An 8,963-nucleotide genomic window follows, 5' to 3' on the forward strand; every position below is an offset into this window, starting at 1 on the left:
CCGCCATTTAGAATTTCTTCATAATGTCTTTTATGTATTTACTTTGATGAACGTAGGTAGCTTCTGAAGCTTGATTGATTTGAATTCCTAGAAAGAACTTTAGTTCTTGCATTAAGCTCATTTCAAATTCTGCCTGCATTAGCTCAAAGAATTCTTGACACACAGAAGAATTAGCTGAACCAAAAATAATGTCATCAACATATATATGGCATATTGTAGCGGGGTATTCGTTACCTTATGATTTATTGACTAAATCAAAAGTAAGCATACAATTCGCGTCGCCACGCACTTCTATTTATCCAAAGGAATGTTTAGAAAGCGAACAAAAACCAAGTAAGAAGTTTTATCAAATCAGAAACTAATAAAAATGTCAGAGATCTGGGTAAGGGGGTTGGTTATGAAATGGGAAGGTTTTAAGCACCCAAAACATCCGTAGTACTCTAAGGGAGCCCTTTTTGCAAGTGTGTAGTGTAGGTTGGTATTTGTGAAAATATTTTGTGCAAACAAGATTGGGGAGATGAGAAAAGAATGTACATATTTACAATTTTGTTGTTTGAATGGATGAACCCATTGCCTACGTACCATCACAAAGGTAGGATCAAAACCTCGTAGTTCGGGGTAAAAATCTCAAAAAGAGATTGGTGAATTGATTTGATCAAAAGCCTTAAAGTCTTTTGTTATCAAAGAGAGGAAACTCAACCTAAACTAACAATCCACCATGTGAGGAGAGCTTCAACATACTAGTGAGGGATCCACCCTATTAGAAGTATGGAAGACTTATAGTCCAATCACTAAGGATAAGGTGAGGTTTACATCAACCACTACGATAACTCAAACCTAATGACTAATGTTTATGAAAAGTTTTTAACAAAGGTGGTCATTCGAACCACAAAAACAACTTGAAGTGAGTTGTATTTACAAGATAGAAGTATTCACAAAATGAGGTCAAAGTTGACTTAAGATTCATTCAAAATAAGTATTAATGAAAAGAGTTTGAAAAATCAAAGGCATAAGGCCTAGGTTTCTAATTTGAAACAAAGTCAAAGTTTGGACATAAAGAGTTTGGATTCGGTTAGAGTGGAGAGAAGAAGAGAAGGGCTAGTCCTAAAGCATGCAAAGATAAGAGAAGAGATAAAAACCCTTGGAGTTCCTTTTCTTGAAATCATAAAGATGATTCAAGATGCTCCTTTCCTTTGGACTCAGCAAAACACTCAAGCAATCAAACAAATATTATATTCAAGCTCCTAGGATCTCCATTTGGCTTGTCTCTCTTAACTTGGCTACTCATGACAATTATCCTTTTTACTATCTCAAGATGGAATCCCTATCACCAGAACAAACAGCAAAAAGTTCACAACACAATAAGAGGAATGGACAAAGAATGAGTTTAGATTAGGGGTCCTTTGAAGTCAACTTTAAGATTTAGCATTCTAAAGGCATGAGGCTTAGTTGCTCTTCAACAAGTTTAGCATTCTAAAGGCATGAGGCCTAGTTGCTCTTGAACTCCTTTAAGCGTAGGTAAGGTCCTAATTCTAAGTCCTTTCTCCTTTTTGCATTGGGTTCACACAAACAAAGACAAAACAAATACAAAGCCACAATATATTTATATACAATAATGAGCTCAAATGAGCAAAAGGGAAATGGCATAAACATAAAATATAAGCTCAAGTGAGCAAAGGGAAAAGGCAATATGAATAAATGAGCAAGAAAGTAAATTGCATTAAAGTAAATTGCAAGGATTAAATGCTTGAATTAAAGTTAGTAATTAGTAGTTAATGCTAGTGTGTCACAAGACAATTTAGCGCTATGTTAAGCAATCGTAAGTGGACTAATGTAGTAGTCACACCTATCTGAGGTCGGTCAATAAAACTATAGGCAAATAAACACAAGTTAGAGATCATGACTAGTAAGCCAAGCTCCTACTACTTGCCATGCCAAAAGAAAAGAAGGAATGGCCTTGTATGGACTTTAGGTTTTCTGCTTGACCAAGAAGCAACCTATCTTGGACACAAAGCAATTCACTTAATCTTTAATCAAGTTGAGTTTGATTTGGATCAAAGAAGGTTAAGCCTCTCATATGTCAAGACTAACCACAAATCATTAACTCATTGGTCAAAAGAAAAGAAGATGATGAAGATGAAATGAAATGGATAAAAGGAGAATTCAAAATGAAATATCAAAGCACAATGATCAAATGTGAATCAAATCAACATCAACCAATGGTAAACAGAAGAGAAATGAAGATTATAAGTCAACAAAGTCAATACATTTTTTTTGGTATTTTTGGAATTAAAATGAATCATAAAATAAAATGAACAAAATATGGTCAAACCTCAAATTCCATTCAAATCAACTTCAACAAGTCCAATTGAATCATCCTGGGTCTAACATGGTCAAACAAGGTTTCTCAACATTTTTTGAAAACAGAAACTATTTAAAATCAATTAAAAACAATAAAATATAACACAAATGAATTAAAATCTCAAATAAATCTCAAATCAATTAATAAATTGATGAGAATATTTTCGTAGACTTATCATGATCCATATGTGTTAAGAAAATATTTTTGGAATTTTTGGATATCAAAAAGTATTTAAAATGAATTAAAAACTATTAAAAACATAATAATTCACAAAAAATATTAAATGACGTCACAAAAATAATTAAATATCAGATTATGAAACTAGATTTTCAAGAATTTTTTTGCCATTGGTCTCATATTTTTGTGACTCCAAATAAAATAGTTATGAATTTTTGAAATAAAAGAAATTAAAAGAAAATAAAACAGAAAAATAAAAAATAGGAAAAAACCAGGAGCGCTGGATTTACTTCATTAAATGATGTTGACACATCCCATGGCTCAGAGGCGCGTTTCCATCATAGTCTAAAGTCAAACGCGTCACACTTGTATTTAAAATAAGTCAATAGAAAGCATGACTGAGATTATAACGTTTCAAATAGATCCAAGGGCTTGGAGTCATCCACGTGGGGATGGTGGTGGAAACCACCATCTTCTCCGGTGGACCAACCAAATATGGCCACCAGTTGTAGGTTTTTGAACCTTAACCAAAACACACGAGCCAGGTACCAAAATGAAGCTGGGGTGATGTACATCACCCCTATAACCTTGGATTGTCCTCAAGATTTCTATCAAGTGAGAAATTTGAGCTTGAAATTCAAGGTGTGCAAACTGAAATGCTTCAAAACATGAAATCAAGACCACCACTGGCCTGCCTCTTGCTCGAGGACTTCAGAAAATAGTTTGAGCACAAGCAATTCACATTGTATAATGAGATTTAGATCAAAACAGTTGGGTGATCTACCTTTGAAGAGCAGCTTTGTGCAGCACGATCTACTCTAACTCTTGCTTCTAATTTGATCAGGAGATGATGAGGATGCAAGGCTTAGGAATTGAAACTTGAAGATCAATTGATTGTGTTGAAATTCAAGTTTGAAATGAGAAATAAAAATCAGAATTCCTTTGAGTATGGTTGGGTTTTCACTTCAGCAGAGTTTCAGGTTGCCTTGAGGTTGAGATTTGAATGAGGGAGAGCATGTATTTATAGCTGAAGTTGATGCCAAGTGAGGAAATACTCGTGTGCATGAAGCTTTAGGTCCTCCATGCATGGGCCTATACAGGAGCATGTGCGGCCCAAGATTGAGTGTAATCACAAGCTGAGATCATTTGAAGTTGAAATGGACGTGCAAAAGGCCTTGTGTTTGCTTGTGCATGAAGATTCAATATGACTTGCATATTTGGACGTACACATTCATCTCTTCGAAAGTCCCATATGAAAAATCCAAACATGGTGGTCTGAGTAATTATTAGAAAGGTCTTGACATAAGGAACAAAAGCTATGTTGGGAAAAAATCCATTTGGAGTTTGGAAATTTGTGAAAACTGGCCTTGAAGTTGGAGGTACAAAACATGTCTTTGGAAAATTTACCAAAAATGATCAACTTCAAGCCCTTCTGTTTCAATGATGGAAGCCTCAAATGGAAAAACCTCCAACATCAAAGTTGTATATATTTTCAAGATGATCAATTTAGACTCAAATTTTGCATCATTTGGATTTTTAATGAGAACGTTATGGGCACTTGAAGTTGGATATTTTTCACAATTCAATGGTTTTGGTCCAAAGTGACCTATAATGTTTTGTATTATCACATGTGTTTCTTTTAGGATTATGAAATTTTGTCCAACATAAAATTTGAATTAGACATATTAAGATTTCCAATGCAATTGGTCTCACCTCAAAATCATGAAAAATGAAGACGTTAGGTCTTTGAGAAGTTGACCCAAAATTAGGGGTTCAGTCAAAACGACCTATAATATTTTGAAATGAATGATGACCTTCCAAGTTTTAAATGGATTTTTTATGAACATGAAAGTTGTTTATATGGTTCCTAAGAACATTGTTTCTCTTGGGTTCGTCTTCATTTGAGAAATACATAAAACGTTAGGTCTCAATGGATCCTCAGTTTAGTCAGAGGACTTGACTGGTCAACTTCTCAAGGCCAAACCTCAAATCTTGATGAATGACTGATTCAGGATACTCACATAGGCACATATATGCATAAAATAATGAATTAAAGAACTTCCCTTGATTTAATTTTATCAAAGGTTGAGGTTGCTTCATGAGCAAGGCATAGTCAATGCATAGTTGAATTAGGGTTTCCTTGGGAAACAATCCTCAAGCCCTTTGGGTTATCTTGATCAAATTTCCAAATTGAGATACTTGGGAGGCATGTATGATGATTAGGAACTTTGTGGACCCTTTTCATGCTTGCTTTCATCTTCCTCTAGCCATTTCATTGAGCATAGGAGCCTCCTAGGAGATAGGGCACATGTGATCACTTGAGCTTCAAAACAAAAGAAGTTAGTGACATATTTTTATGCTTTTGGTTAGTAAACAAAAATAAGAAAAGAAATAATATACAATTCAAGCATGCTTGGTGGTCTCAAACCAACTCACACAAGTCCCAACCCAAGGGTTAAGGAGCCACACATGCTATGATCCTTGAGGGAATGCATTGAGGAATGATATGATTCCATGAGGGATATTAGGGTCAAAATTAGGGTCTTACAGATGCCCCTATTTAAGGTCATTCCAACCGGAGATATGAAGGTTAAAATCTTCGTCTCGACGAGGTAGAATGGGCTTAAATAATAACAAAGAGACGAATTTTGGTCCCTAAGAGACCTCTTGATGCAAATGTATGCGTGCAAAAGTTAATACTCTGTGGGGAACTACGACCATAAAGGAAAAATAAATCAGAGAGACCGAAAGTCCATAGGAGTAGCACACTCACTAGGGAAATAGAGACTTTGGGGAAAATAGGGTAAAATGCGTGAGCAGGTCACGACTTGAAAACTTGTTGGGAGACACGAGAAGGATTCCATGAAAATAAATCAATGGAAAGACTCGAGCTGATGCAAAGATGCATGTATTGGGGAATATGCCAATACAGCAAAACTATCCATAAAGGATACTTAGGATAAAAATCCGGACTCAGACGGGGATGTCCACAAAGGACTCAGCTGAGGAAGAACAATGAGATATTACCGGTTACTGGGTAATAAACTAAAAAAGAGATATGTTATCAAAACACCGGTATAAGGGTGAGAGAAAAACATGCTCGGGGAGAAAGAATATTTAAGACTAGTATAAGGGTGAGAGATATCAATCATTCGAAAAAATCTGAGGAGGACCTAAAAGGCATATCTCAACTCAGGAAAATCTGACTCCACAAGGGACAAAAAGTCATAATAGGGAGCAGAAGGAAGGAACACCAGGGATACCGGTTACTGGGAATATAATAGGTGACCAACCAGGCGTGAGTTGGGAACATATCCAAGACATTCATCATCCGAAGGGAGGGCTGAAAAAGAAAACTCGACTTATAAGATCCGCCGTAGAAGAAACTCTACTAGGGAACTTATCAAGGAATGATCTGAAACTCTATTACCATCAGAACGTAGATAACATACTCGCATGGAAGATTATCCACAACCGGTTACTGGGTTAATAAAGGATAAATCGACCGAAAAGAAAAGACATCGGGATACCGGTTACTGGGTATAAAATGATGACCAATCCAAAGGAGAAACAATCATTACCAAACAAAGAGGTAAATGAAAGATGACTCACAGGGGATGAATTGCTTGACAAAAGCGATCATCCAAGAGATATATCACCGGTTATTGGGTGTTATTCTCAAAAACGAAGGAATATCAATACCGAATATTGGATAAAGATAACCAACAAAGAGGGGATTACATCTACCGGTTACTGGGTAGAAAACCACAGAAATAGGACTTACAACTACCGACTACTTGGTAGAAATCCACGAAGATCCACTGGGGAAAAGATGGATAATTATTGGTTACTGAGCAATCGAACAACTAAACCACAAGGAACTGCAGGTGAATAACAAAAGGAGTCAATCTAGGAACAAAATAGAAAGACACAATTAACAAGACTCAACCCGACGAGGATATAACTCAAGGGAGTAATTCCATCCCAATACATAATTAGGGAGGAAACTGAAACAAAGATCATCCACGAGGACATAACTCAGTGGGGAATGATTAAGGAAAGATAGACACTTTTTGCCTATGGGGCTGACTCTATATGGAGAGATCAGACACAAATATTTGCTTGGGGAAGAACATTTCACCAATAGCAGGAGATAACAAGCAAAGATATATGGCAAAAAATGCAACATGAATATCTGAATGTTATGATTATGCATGTATATGTGTGATTTATGTATGATTAATGCTGACAATCAGACATATCTAACACAAACAGGTCCGAGAACCAAATGGACGGACGTCCGGTATAACATCTCAAAAGAGAAAGGCCAGGCCCACAAGAGAAATCAAATCTGGTGGAGAGCATCCAATACCAGGAGATACCAATCACTGCTGGGGACAAAGACCATTGTCGGGGATAAGCAAAGGCTCAACCGTCAACCGCCAGGGATAGGCGAAGTCTCAGCTACCAACTGCTTGGGATCTTCCAATAATTCTTGGGAACATGCAGAGATATCAATAAGATCTATCGTAGAAGAACTCTCCTGGGGATCTTATGATGCGAAGCTCTGTGGGGAACGACCACCAAACAGAAACACAATCAATTAAGCACTCCGCTTGGGAAGGAAACGCCACATCTTCCTCAAAATTCCTCAATACTGGAAAAAGTCTCCCATTCAGAGAGGAACATACAGAGTCACTGCCAGGGATTTCTGTTGAACAGAAATAAGATCCAACGTAGAGGAAACTCTACTGGGAGCTCAACACGGATAAGATCTGCCGTAGAAGAAACTCTACTGGGGAACTTATCAAGGAATGATGTGAAATTTTGTAGGGAACAACCACCAAACAGAAGTTCCAACAATCAAAACACTCCTCCTCATTTGCTGGAGAGACATCTCTGCTAAGGGGAGAGAGAACCATTCGCTCCGCTAGGGAAAGACACACCATCTTCACCACCCACTCAACTTAGAGGAGATTTTCCAATCCGGAGGGGGAAAATAAATTACCAGGCTCCGATTAGGCAACTCCACTGGGGATAGGCTGTAGATGACCATACTGGGGATAGTTTGCTGTGAGCAACCCTACTGGGAATGAGTTGTAAGCCAACCCGCTAGGGATAACTACATGTATCTCCGAAGGAACTGTCCTGGCTAAGGGGACGAAAATGAATCCTTCGTCAACATGTGCCATGCTAGGGATGAAAAGGGGAATAAACCCTTCACCAACTGCTCTAAGCAACTACTGCTGAAGAGATATCCAAAAGATAACTTTGCAGGGAACACGTTCTTACTCCTGCTGAGGGCTTCTACTCAGTGGGAAATCCTGCTCACCGGGGAAAGACAAACTTCCTCATGAGTAGATAGCATATCAACTTTTATCAATCTATAAGGGATTTTAGGTCAGTCCACACATGGGATGACAACCATATAATTGATAAAACACAAATGCTAGACTCAGACTCTCTGGCGATCTGAGGTTTTGTTCTTTCTGCGCTCGCTGAGGAGACAACTTGAAAGATGATGAAAAAGATACAAAACATGCCAGAACATGAACAAATGTCTTACCCTTTTGGAGATCGTACTATCCTTGGGAGAGCACTGAAGACATTCCATTTATCCTTTCAGTCTTTGTGAATGTTCACTTTGTTTAAAAACAGTTTATAAAAACTTTATTTGTTTAAAACAATGATATTTATCAATTAAAACATGCAAACATTTGTTAAGCAGAAGCAAATAAGAGTGCAAAGAATTGGATAAAGGCTCAAATTTATTTGATAGAGTGGTAGTTCGCAAATGGCGAGACTCCACGAATCTTTACAAATTTGAAATTGGTGATATATATTGGAAAAAGGCTACATTGACCATAATGACCATTTCTCCACCAACTCTGAATCTGATGTATTCGAAGCTTCAGTTGACGATGACTGAGCGAGAATCTTTGACAGATGACAGTTGAAGAACAAAGTCTTGTCAGGATGCAGTTACTTGCCAAATCCCTAATTTTTTCCTAGATTGCCCCAGGGTGAGGTACTCAATCTAGCGGGATATATATTCATTATTTTTTATGTCTCTAACTTTTTCCTGGACCGCCCTTTCGGGTTTTCAATCCATCGAGACGCCCATTTTTGCCTAAGTCGCCCTTTCGGGTTTTCAACTTAGCGAGCTATTCTGTTTTAATTTTAGGCAAATTATTTCTTGACTGCATCTGAATTCACAGGACGAGTGAAATCCTCCCCATCCATAGTTGTAAGCATCAAAGCATCGCCTGAAAAGGCTCTCTTAAGAACATATGGACCTTCATAGTTTGGAGTTCACTTGCCCTTGGAATCGGGCGTGAAAGACAAAACTTTCTTGAGCACGAGGTCACCTTCTCGGAACACATGAGGCTTGACCTTCTTATCAAAGGCTTTCTTCATCCTTTGT

This window comes from Lathyrus oleraceus, chromosome 4 (assembly GCF_024323335.1).
Source record: "Lathyrus oleraceus cultivar Zhongwan6 chromosome 4, CAAS_Psat_ZW6_1.0, whole genome shotgun sequence".
Taxonomy (NCBI): Eukaryota; Viridiplantae; Streptophyta; class Magnoliopsida; order Fabales; family Fabaceae; genus Lathyrus; species Lathyrus oleraceus.